Genomic DNA, 12,684 nt, shown 5'->3' with positions numbered 1-12,684 from the left:
ATAGCCCTCCTCGGTATCCACAACTCCACCAACCTTTGTATCATCTGCAAATTTACTGACCCACCCTTCGACTTCCTCATCCAAGTCGTTAATAAAAATCACAAACAGGAGAGGACCCAGAACTGATCCCTGCGGCACGCCACTGGTAACTGGGCTCCAGGCTGAGTATTTACCATCTAAGACCACTCTCTGCCTTCTATCAGTTAGCCAATTCTTAATCCAACTGGCCACATTCCCCACTATCCCATGCCTCCTGACTTTCTCCATAAGTCTACCATGGGGGACCTTATCAAATGCCTTACTAAAATCCATGTACACCACATCCACTGGTTTACCCTCATCCACTTGCTTGGTCACCTGCTCAAAGAATTCAATCAGGCTTGTGAGGCAAGACCTACCCCTCACAAAACCGTGCTGACTGTCCCGAATCAAGCAGTGTCTTTCCAGATGCTCAGACATCCTATCCCTCAGCACCTTTTCCATCAACTTGCCTACCACCGAAGTAAGACTAACTGGCCTGTAATTCCCAGGGTTGTTCCTATTCCCTTTCTTGAACAGGGGCACAACATTTGCCACCCTCCAATCACCTGGTACCACCCCCGTCAGCAGAGAAGATGAAAAGATCATTGCCAGCGGCTCTGCAATTTCATCCCTTGCTTCCCATAACATCCTTGGATATACCCCGTCAGGCCCGGGAGACTTGTCTATCTTCAAGTTATTCAAAAACCCCAACACATCTTCCCTCCTAACGAGCACTTCCTCGAGCTTACCAGTCTGTTTCACACCATCCTCTTCAGTAATACACCCCTTCTCATTCGTAAATACCGAAGAGAAGTACTCATTCAAAACCTCACTTATCTCTTCCGGCTCAACACACAGTCTCCCGCTATTGTCCTTGACCGGACCTATGGTCCCCCTAGTCATCCTCATATTTCTGACATACGCGTAAAAGGCCTTGGGGTTTTCTTTTATCCTACCCGCCAAGCATTTTTCATGCCCTCTCTTAGCTCTCCTAATCCCTTTCTTCAGATCCTTCCTGGCCATCTTGTATCCCTCCAGAGCTATGCCTGTGCCCTTTTTCCTCAACTTTATATACGCATCCTTCTTCTTCCTAACAAGACTCTCAACCTCTCTTGTCAACCACGGTTCCCTCACATGACCATCCCTTCCCTGTCTGACAGGGACATGCTTATCAATGGCCCCTACTATCTGCTCCTTGAAAAAGTTCCACATTTCGACCGTGCCCTTCCCTGCCAGCATATGCTCCCAACTTATGGTCCTCAGTTCCTGCCTGACAGCATCATATCTACCCTTCCCCCAATTGTAAACCTTGCCCTGTTGCACATACCTATCCCTCTCCATTACCACAGTGAATGCTACAGAATTGTGATCACTATCTCCAAAGTGCTCGCCCACCAACAGCTCTATCACTTGCCCTGGTTCATTACCTAGTACCAAATCCAATATTGCCTCCCCTCTGGTCGGGCAGTCTACATACTGAGTCAGAAAAGCTTCCTGGACATACTGCACAAACACTACCCCATCCAAACTATTCGATCTAAAGAGTTGCCAATCAATATTTGGGAAGTTGAAATCCCCCATAATTACTACCCTGTGACTTCTGCTCCTTTCCAAAATCTGTTTCCCAATCTGCTCTTCCACCTCCCTGCTGCTATTGGGGGGCCTATAGAAAACTCCCATCAAGGTGACTGCTCCTTTCCTGTTCCTGACCTCAACCCACAGTGCCTCAGTCGGCAGATCCTCCTCGAAAATTCTTTCAGCAGTTGTTACACTATTTCTAACTAACAATGCCACCCCCCCACCTCTTTTACCACCATTCCTAATCTTATGAAAACATCTATAACCAGGTACCTCCAAAAACCATTCCTCCCCCTCACCTATCCACGTTTCAGTGATGGCCACAACATCGTAGTCCCAAGTGCCCATCCACGCCTTCAATTCACTCACCTTATTCCTGATGCTTCTTGCGTTGAAGTATACGCACTTTAACCCTTCTCCGTGCCCATCTGTCCTCTGTGACAGTGCTACCTTCCCCAATACCTCACTACACTCTTTGTCTTTCTGAGTGGACCCACTGGTCCCTGGATTACAAGTCCGGTTCCCATCCCCCTCCCAAACTAGTTTAAACCCTCCCGAACAGTACTAGCAAACCTCCCTCCCAGGATATTGGTGCCCCTCTGGTTCAGATGCAGCCCGTCCTGTTTGAACAGGTCCCATCTTCCCCAGAATGCAGTCCAATTATCCAAGAACTGGAAGCCCTCCCTCCTACACCATTCCTGCAGCCACGTGTTCAGCTGTGCTCTCTCCCTATTCCTAGCCTCACTATCACGTGGCGCCGGCAACAAACCAGAGATAACAACTCTGTCCGTCCGAGCTTTCAGCTTCCAGCCTAACTCCCTAAACTCACTTCTAACATCTGTGCCACCCTTCCTTCCTACGTCGTACTGGTGTATTTCTTCATGTGTTCACGATCAAGCTACTGTCTGTATTAACACAGAGCTGTTTACTGGTGTATTTCCTTTCTGTGTTACTCTCGAGCGATATTGTCCATATTAACTCAGAGCTATTTACTGGTGTAATCTTTCTGTGTTACATTTGAACCACTGTCCGTATTAAAATGGCTATTTGCTGGTGTAATCCCTTTCTGTGTTACACTCGACTCACTGTCTGTATTAAAACAGCTGATTATTGCTGACTTTCCTTCCAGTGTTACACTTGTGGAGTTTTTCGTATCATCTTTCCAACAGTGCAGTATTTGCTTCCCTAAGCAGATTTTCATCCACAGTGATTCGCAAGCTAGTCTTTTTGTACTCTTGTCCTCAGAGATGAATCTCCTGATGAGCTATTAACTATTCAGATTTGCAGTAAATTGTTTACTGTATTTAACATCACTTTGCACCTTAGAGGTTCAGAGACTAGCAGGAGGCCACTTGGCCCATTGTGTCTGTGTCAGCTCTTTGCTTGAGCAATTCAAAACTAATCCCACTGCCCCACATTTTGTCCATAGCCCTGTATACTCAGCTAATTCAAAGATGCAGTGGTGTCTACCTCCACTCTCACATGTGGAAAAGCATTCAATGCTCCAACAACTCTCAATAGAGAAATGTCTCTTCTGGCTCTGTGACAATTGAAAACACCTCAACAGTGACTTCCCAATCAGAGAAAGTATTTTTTGTCTATTCACCCTATCAACATGATCAAAACTCTTAATAATTGTATAGCTTTCTAGTAAGCGAGAGGCCATAAATACAAGATAGTTACTAATAATTCCAGTAGGAATCCAAGTGGCTAAACTTCCTCCCAGTGCTCCCCCTGCCCTAGCCCTGAGCTCACATCTTCCTCTAGTTTCTCTCCTATTTCCCCTGATGCCCTATCTGAGTTCATCTTCTAGAATCATAGAATGGTTACGGCACAGAAGGAAGCCATTCGGCCCTTCGTGTCCATGCCAGCTCTCTGCAAGAGCAACTTAGCTAGTCCCATTCCCTGTCTTTTCCCCATAGCCCTGCAAATTTTTTCTCTTCAGAAAATTATCCTGTATTCTTTTGAGGCTCTCGGTGGTTGATGTCTCACTTTTTGTCACCACGGAGACATAAACAGAATCATTTTTAAGTGCATTTCACTATCCCCAAGTTGCATCCTACCTGGGGCTACCTGAGAGTTGGAGTGGACCTGCAGGTGACAGTCGGGAGCAGCAGAGCACCTATAAATAAAGCCTGAGGATTGGAGTGTAGCCTAACCTACCTGGGAGTCAGCGCGGACCTGCGGGAGACAGTCGGAAGCAGCGGAGCATACCATTTCAGCTTCCATGAGTCAGCGGCGCTCAGTTTGAAGAAACTGAGTGGGGAAAAAAACTGTGAGATCACAGGAAACTAATAGGTTGATTGGCCAGTAAGTGCTTAGTGTAAGGGACAGTGTGTTAATAGTCAGCTTAGGACACTGGAGTTAGGGAAGATCCATAAATAAAAAGAACTAAAACCTGAAAATAAATACCTAAACCACACCTGTGTAATGAAGAAATGTATAACTCTTAGTTGTAGGTGGTACTAGCATTTAATAAGCACAGTAAATTGTAGTATACGTAGGAATTATTCTAAGTTAATTAAGAAAGTAATTAAATTAAATTAACTTAATAACATAAGTAACGATGGCAGGACAGGTATTGTATTGCAACTGTAGGAATGTGGGATCTCCTGGACACCAAAGCGATCCAGGACAAACACATCTGCAGAAAATGTAAGCAGCTAGAGGAGTTCCGGATCAGTATTATTGATCTGGAAGCCATGCTATAGAAACTGCGCAACATCAGGGAGGGGGAGAGATACCTGGACACTTGGTACCAGAAAACGGTCACACCCCTTAGAATAGTGTCATCTGTTTTGATCAGCGGTGAGGGACAGGATGATGTGACCGTGAGTGAGGCAGGTAAAGGGACCGAGCAGACAGTGGTGGAGGAGCCTCAGCCTTTGCAATTGTCAAACAGGTTTGAAGTGCTTGCAACTTGTGTGGACGAAAGCGAAGTCTGCAGGGTGGAAGAGCAGACTGGCCATGGCACCATGGTACAGGAAGCCGTTCAAGTGGGGAGAGCAAAAAGGAAAGTAGTGGTAGTAGGGGACAGTATAGTGAGGGGGATTGACACTGTTCTCTGCAGCAAAGAGCAAGAGTTCAGAAGGCTTTGTTACCTACCCGGTGCCAGGGTTTGGGATATCTACTCGGGACTGGAGAGGAGGAGGATCCAGTTGATGTAGTCCATGTAGGTACCAAAGACATAGATAGGACAAGGAAGGAGATTCTACATAGTCAGTATGAGGAGCTAGGCACCAAATTCAGAAGTAGAATCTCAAAGGTAATTACCTCTGGATTGTTACCTGAGCCACATACAAATTGGCATAGGGCAAATAAGATTAGAGAAATGAATGCGTGGCTCAAAGACTGGTGTGGTAGTAGTGGGTTCTGGTTCGTGGGGCAATGACACCAGTACTAAAGAAAGTGGGGTTGTACTGTTGGGACACCTGAACTGTTCTAGGACCAGTGTTCTCGTGAGCCGCATAACTAGGGAAGTAGAGAGGATTTTAAACTAAATAGTGGGGGCAAGGGATCAAATTTGGGAAGATGTGGTAAATCAAAGAGTAGAGACAAGGCAAGAGAGAAAGGTATTAATATGGGAAATGATAAACAGACTGTGACAGGAAGGGACAGAGAGTACAAATTTAAGAAAATCAGCAAATAAGGCTTGAGGTTACAAAAATAATAAAAGGACAAAATTAAAGGCTCTGTGTTTGAATGCACGTCACATTCGAAACAAAACAGATGAACTGATAGCACAAATAGAAATAAATAAGTGATCTGATAGCCATTACAGAGACATGGCTGCAGGATAACATAGATTGGGACCTGAATATTGAAAAGTATGTGACATTCAGGAAGGACAGGTTGCTAGGAAAAGGTGAAGGGGTGGCTCTGTTAATTGATGATGGTATTAGCACAATAGAGAGGGATGACCTAAGTTCAGGAAATTAGGATGTAGAAGCGGTTTGGGTGGAGATGAGAAATGATAAAGGCAAGAAGTCACTTGTGGGAGTGGTGTACAGGCCCTCTTTCAGTAACCACACAGTAGGACGGGGTATAAAGGAAGAAATAATGGAGGCTTGTCAGAAAGGTACGGCAATAAACGTGGAAGATTTCAATCTACATATAGACTGGAAAAATCATATGGGTAAAGGTAGCCTAGATGAGGAGTTCATAGAATGTTTTTGGGATAGTTTCTTAGAACAGCACATCTTGGAGAACCAGAGAGCAGGCTAAACAAGATAGAATTAATTAATGACCTCATAGTGAAGGAGCCCCTAGGCAGCAACGATCATATGATTGAATTTTACATTCAGTTTGAGGGAGAGAAGAGTAGGTCTAAGACTAGCATTTAAACTTAAATAAGGGCAATTGTGAGGGCATGAAAGCATAGCTAGCAAAAGTGAACTGGCAAAATAGGTGAAGGGATAGGTCATTCGAGATGCAGTGGCAGACATTTATGGAGATATTTCAGAATACACAGAATAGATACATTCCAACGAGAAAGAAAAATTCCAAGGGGAGGACCCACCATCGGTGGTTAACTAAAAAGGTTAAAAGATAGTATCAAACTTGAAGAAAAAGCATATAATTGTGCAAAGATGGGCGGCAGGTCAGAAAACTGGACAGAATATAAAAACAGCAAAAAATGACTAAAAGATTAATAAGGAGAGAAAAATTAGAGTACGAGAGAAGGCTAGCAAGAAATATAAAGACAGTAAGAGTTTCTATAGATAATTAAAAAGCAAAAAAATTAACAAAGTGAGCGTTGGTCCTATAGAAAGTGAGTCTGGGGAATTAATAATGGAAAATAAGGAGATGGCAGATGTATTGAACAGGTATTTTGCATCGGGCTTCACTCTGGAGGATACAAGTAACATCCGAGAAATAGCTGTAAATCAGGAAATGGAGGGAGGAACTCAAGAAAATCACAATCACCAGGGAAGTGGTACTGAGCAAATTGTTAGAGCTATGGACTGACAAGTCCCCAGGTCCTGATGCACTTCATCCTTAAAAAAAAAGTGGCTAGTGAGATAGTTGATGCGTTGGTTTTAATTGTCCTAAATTCCCTCGATTCAGGGAAGGTTCCATTAGATTGAAAAATAGGGAATGTAACTCCTTTATTCATAAAGGGAGGGAGACAGAAAACAGGAAACTACGGGCCAGTTAGCTTAACATGTGTCATAGGGAAAATGTTAGAAGCTATTATTAAAGATGTTATAGTGGGGCACTTCGAAAAATTCAAGGTAATCAGGCAGAATCAACATGGTTTTGTGAAAGGGAAATCATGTTTAACCAATTTATTGGAGTTCTTTGAAGAATTAAGATTAAGGGTGGTACTGCCAAAATAGAGTCCCTTGGTTATCTAAAAGCTTACAGGATAAGTTAAAGCAAAAAATGAAAGCTTATGATGATTACAAATATCGTAATACTTCAGAAAGCCTAGATGAGTATAGAAAGTGCAGGGGTGAAGTAAAAAGGGAAATTAAAAAAGCAAAGAGAGGACATGAAAAATTATTGACAGGTAACATCAAGGAAAACCCAAAGATGTTTTATCAGTACATTAAGAGCAAGAGGACAACTAAGGAAAGGGTAGGGCCTATCAGAGATGTACAGGCGAACTTATGCGCGGATGCAGAAGATGTGGGCAGGGTTCTTAATGAGTTTTTTATCTCTGTCTTCACAAAGCAGAGGGTTGATGCAGACATTGTAGTTAAAGAGGAGGAGTGTGAAATATTAGATATGATGAGCATAATTGGAGAGGAAGTGCTTGAGGGTCTGACATCCCTGAAAGTGGATAAATTGCCAGGACCGGATGGATTGCATCCCAGGTTGTTAAAGGAAGCCAGGGAGGAAATAGCAAATGCGCTGAGGATCATCTTCAAATCCTCACTAGATACAGGTGAGTTACCAGATGATTCGAGGTCTTTAAATGTTGAACCATTGTTTAAAAAGGGTGCGAGGGATAAGCCAGGTAATTATAGGCTAGTCAGTCTGACCTCGGTGGTGGTTAAATTGTTAGTATCTATTTTGAGGGACAGGATAAACTGTCACTTAGAAAAGCATAGATTAATCAGGGATAGTCAGCATGGATTTGTTAAGGGAAGGTCATGTCTTACTAACTTGATTGAGTTTTTTGAGGAAGTGACAAGGAGAATTGATGATGATGGTAGTGCAGTGGATGTGGTTTACATGGAATTTAGTAAGGCATTTGACAAGGTCCCGCATGGCAGACTGGTCAGTAAAATGAAAGTCCATGGGATACAGGGGAAGGTGACAGGTTGGATCCAGAATTGGCTCAGTGACAGGAAACAAAGGGTAGTAGTCGACGGATGTTTTTGCGAATGGAAAGCTGTTTACAGTGGTGTTCCACAGGGCTCAGTGTAGTTAATAGTGAGGAGGAAAGCTGTGGACTCCAGAATGATATCAATGTTTTGGTTGAGTGGGCAGAAAAATGGCAAATGGAATTCAATCCAGAGAAGTGTTAGGTATTGCTTTTGGGGAGTGCAAATAAAGCGAGTGGAAGCCTGTGACCAGTGGTGTACTGCAGGGATCGGTGTTGGGACCATTGCTTTTTGTAGTGTACATTAATGATTTGGACGTGAATATAGGAGGTATGATAAGTAAGTTCGCAGATGACATGAAAATTGGTGGTATCGTAAATAGTGAGGAGGAAAGCCTTAGATTACAGGATATAGATGGGCTGGTAAGATGGGCGGAGCAGTGGCAAATGGAATTTAATCCTAAGAAGTGTGAGGTGATGCATTTTGGGAGGACTAACAAGACAAGGGAATATACAATGGATGGTAGGACCCTAGGAAGTACAGAAGGTCAGAGGGACCTTGGTGTACTTGTCCATAGATCACTGAAGACAGCAGCACATAAGGTGGTTAGGAAGGCATATGGGATACTTTCCTTTATCAGCTGAGGCATAGAATATAAGAGCAGGGAGGTTATGATGGAGCTGTATAAAATGTTAAGCCACAGCTGGAGTACTATGTACAGTTCTGGGCACCACACTATAGGAAGGATGTGATTGCACTGGAGAGGTTGCAGAGGAGATTCACCAGGATGTTGCCTGGACTGGAGCATTTCAGCTATGAAGAGAGACTGAAAAGGCTAGGGTTGTTTTCCTTAGAGCAGAGAAGGCTGAGGAGGGGACATGATTGAGGCATACAAAATTATGAGGGGCATAGGTAGGTTAGATGGGAAGAAACTTTTTCCTTTAGCGGAGGGATCAATAACCAGGGGGCATAGATTTAAGGTAAGGGGGCAGGAGGTTTAGAGGGGATTTGAGGAAAGATTTTTTCACCCAGTGGGTGGTTGGAATCTGGAACACACTGTCTGAGGAGGTGGTAGAGGCAGGAACTCTCACAACAGTTAAGAAGTATTTAGATGAGCACTTGAAATGCCATAGCATACAAGGCTACGGGCCAAGTGCTGGAAAATGGGATTAAAATAGGTGCTTGATGGCTGGCGATGGGCCGAAGAGCCTGTTTCTGTGCTGTATTACTCTATGACTCTAGTATACAATAAATGGGAGGATATTGAGATGGGTAGAAGAAGTGAGAGACCTTGGAGTGCATGTCCACAGGTTCCTGAAGGTGGCAGGACAGGTGGATAGAGTAGTGAAGAAGGCATATGGATTGCTTTCCTTTATTGGCCGAGGTATAGAATACAAGAGCAGGGAAGTGATGTTGGAACTGTATAGAGCATTGGTTAGGCCACAGCTGGAGTATTGTGTACAGTTCTGGTCACCAGATTATAGGAAGGACATAATTGCTCTGGAGAGAGTACAGAGGAGATTTACAAGAATGTTGCCAGGGCTTGGAGGTTGCAGCTATAAGGAAAGATTGGATCGGCTGGGGTTGTTTTCCCTGGAACAGAGGAGGCTGAGGGGTGATTTGATTGAGGTGTACAAAATTATGATCGGCCTAGATAGAGTGGACAGGAAGGACCTGTTTCCCCTGGCAGGGGGCACAAATTTAAGATGATTGGTGGAAGGATTAGATGGGACATGAGGGGAAACTTTTTCACCCAGAGTGTGGTGGGTGTCTGGAATTCGCTGCCAGGAATGGTGGTGGAGGCAGAGACCCTCAATTCTTTTAAAAGGTACCTGGACATGTACCTGAGGTGCTGTAACCTGCAGCTGCTGGAAGGTGGGATTGGTTTGGGCGGATAGTTTATTTAGCCGTCGCAGACACGATGGGCTGAATGGCCTCCTTCTGTGCTGTACTTTGTCTATGGTTCTACATAGCATAAACGGGATAAAGGGTGGATGTACTGTACTTAGATTTCCTTAAGGCATTTGATAAGGTGCCACATCAAAGGTTATTGCGGAAAATAAAAGCTCATGGTGTAGGGGGTAATATATTGGCATGAGTAGAAGATTGGCTAGCGAACAGAAAACAGTAGGCATAAATGGGTCGTTTTCTGGTTGGCAAGATGTAACAAGTGGTGTGCCACAGGGATCAGTGCTGGGGCCTCAACTTTTTACAATGTACATAACTGACTTGGATGAAGGGACTGAAGGTATGGTTGCTAAATTTGCTGATGACACAAAGATGGGTAGGAAAGTAAGTTATGAAGAGGACATAAGGAGGATACAAAGGGATATAGATAGGTTAAGTGAGTGGGCAAAGATCTGGCAAATGGAATATAATGTGGGAAAATGTGAAATTGTCCATTTTGGCAGGAAGAATAAAAAAGAAGCATATTATCTAAAAGGTGAGAGATTGCAGAACTCAGAGATGCAGAGGAATCTGGGTGTTTTAGTGCATGAATCGCAAAAGGTTAGTATGCAGGTACAGCAAGTAATTAGGAAAGCTAATAAAATGTTATTATTTATTGCAAGGGAAATTGAATACAAAAGTAGGGAGGTTATGCTTCAGTTCTACAGGGCATTGGTGAGAGCACATCTGGAGTACTGTGTACAGTATTGGTCTCCTTATTTAAGGAAGGATGTAAATGCGTTGGAAGCAGTTCAGAGAAGGTTTACTGGACTAATACCTGGAACGGGCTGGTTGTCTTATGAGGAAAAGTTGGACAGGCTAGGCTTGTATCTGCTGGAGTTTAGAAGAGTAAGAGGCGACTTGATTGAAACATACAAGATCCTGAGGGGTCTTGACAGGGTGGATGTGGAAAGGATGTTTCCTCTTGCGGGAGAATCTAGAACTCGGGGTCAGTGTTTAAAAATAAGGGGTCGCCCATTTAAGACAGAGATGAGATGAAATTTTTTCTCTCAGAAGGTCGTGAGTCTTTGGAACTCTCTTCTTCAAAAGGTGTTGGAAGCAGAGTCTTTGAATATTTTTATGGCAGAGGGAGATAGATTCTTGATAAGCAAGGGGTGAAAGGTTATCGGGGGTAGGTGAGAATGTGGAGTTGGTGTTACAATCTGATCAGCCATGATCTTGTTGAATGGTGGAGCAGCACGAGGGGCTGAGTGGCCTACTCCTGCTCCTAATTCATATGTTCGTATTTATTATTATATCATCGATTTTTACAAATTTCTTTTTAAACTTTGGTTTTCCAATGTTTTCTTGTCCATGAAACCCACCTCCTGTTCCTTCAATCCTATTACCACTAAACTGCCGATCACCCAACTTCCCCTTCTGTTCCCTATGTTAGCCGATACTGTTAATGGTTCCCTCTCTCTTCAGGTGTTGTCCCTCTCTTTAAATCTGCTGTCATAACCCCTCCCCTCAAAAAACTAACCCTTGACCCCCACCGCCCTTGCAAACAACCATCCCATCTTCAACCTGCTTTTCCTCTCAAAAGGCCTTGAATATGTTGTTGCCTCCCAAATCCGTTCTCATCTTTCCAGGAACTCCAGGTTTGAATCCCTCCAATCAGGTTTCTGCCCCTGCCACAGTACCAAAACAGCTCTTATCAATGTCACAAATGACAGCCTATGTGACTGTGACAAAAGTAATCTTTCCCTCCTTGTCCTGTCTGCAGCCTTTAACACAGTTGAACACACCATTCTCCACCAGTCCCCCTCCACTGTTGTCCAGCTGGGTGGGACTGCTCTCACCTGGTTCCAATGTTATCTATCTAATCGTATCATTTCCAATGTCTTCTCTGCCAGCTCCAATATCATTACCTCTGGCATCGCCAAATATCTATGCTTGACTTCCTCCTGTTTCTAATTTACATGCTACCCTCGGCGACATCATTCGAAAGCACAGCGTTAATTTCCACATGTATGCTGATGACATCCAGTTCTACCTCACCACCACCTCTCTCGATTCTTCCACTGTTACTAAATTATCAGACTGCTTATCTGACATTCAGTACTAGATGAGTAGAAATTTCCTGCAGTTAAATATTGGGAAGACTGAAGCTGTCGTTTTCGGTCCTTGCTCCAGACTCCACTCCCTAGCTACTGACTCCATCCCTCTCCCTGGCAACAGTCTGAGATAAAGCGGGTCTGCTTACAACCTTGCTTTCACATTTGACCCCACAATGAACTTCCAGCCTCATGTTCGTGCCATCACTAAGACTGCCTATTTCCACCTCCGTAACATCACCCGACTTTGCCCCATCTCAGCTCATCTGCTGCTGAAACCCTCATTCTTGCCTTTGTTATTTCTAGACTTGACTATTCAAGTGCACTCCTGGCTGGTCTCTCACATTCTACCCTCTGTAAACTTGAGGTCATCCAAAACTCTGCTGCCCATGTCTTAACTTGCATCAAATCCCATTCCCCTATCACCCCTGTGCTGCTGACCTACATTGGCTCCTGGTTGAGCAATGTCTTGATTTTAAAATTCTCATCCTTGTTTTCATATCCGGCCATGGCCTCACCCCTCTCTATCTCTGTAATCTCCTCCAGCCCCACAACTGTCCCAAGTATCTGCGATCAGGTAATTGCCCAATTTTCGAGCATCCCCAATTTTAATAGTCCCACCATTGGTGGCCAGGCCTTCAGCTGCCTGGGCCCTAAGCCCTGGAATACGTTACCACTGGAAGTGCTTCAGGCAAATAGCTTAGTTGCTTTCAAAAGGAAACAAAATGAGTTATGAGGGAAAAAAAGGAAATAGAAAGATATGCTGAAAACCTGAATGGTAGATGGAAAGGGAGGAGACTTGTGGAGCA

At 44.0% G+C, this 12,684-nt stretch overlaps 1 protein-coding gene across 4 annotated transcripts in view; it reads left to right on the top strand.

Annotated features, from left to right (window-relative positions):
• Nucleotides 1–12,684, top strand: part of arid4b (AT-rich interaction domain 4B) — a 201,097-nt gene that overhangs the window by 114,020 nt on the left and 74,393 nt on the right. The window lies entirely within an intron of this gene.

Source organism: Heterodontus francisci, chromosome 3 (genome assembly GCF_036365525.1).
Source record: "Heterodontus francisci isolate sHetFra1 chromosome 3, sHetFra1.hap1, whole genome shotgun sequence".
Classification (NCBI taxonomy): domain Eukaryota; kingdom Metazoa; phylum Chordata; class Chondrichthyes; order Heterodontiformes; family Heterodontidae; genus Heterodontus; species Heterodontus francisci.
The sequence above is the reverse complement of the archived record's forward strand: the minus strand, read 5'-3'. Positions and strand labels throughout refer to the sequence as shown.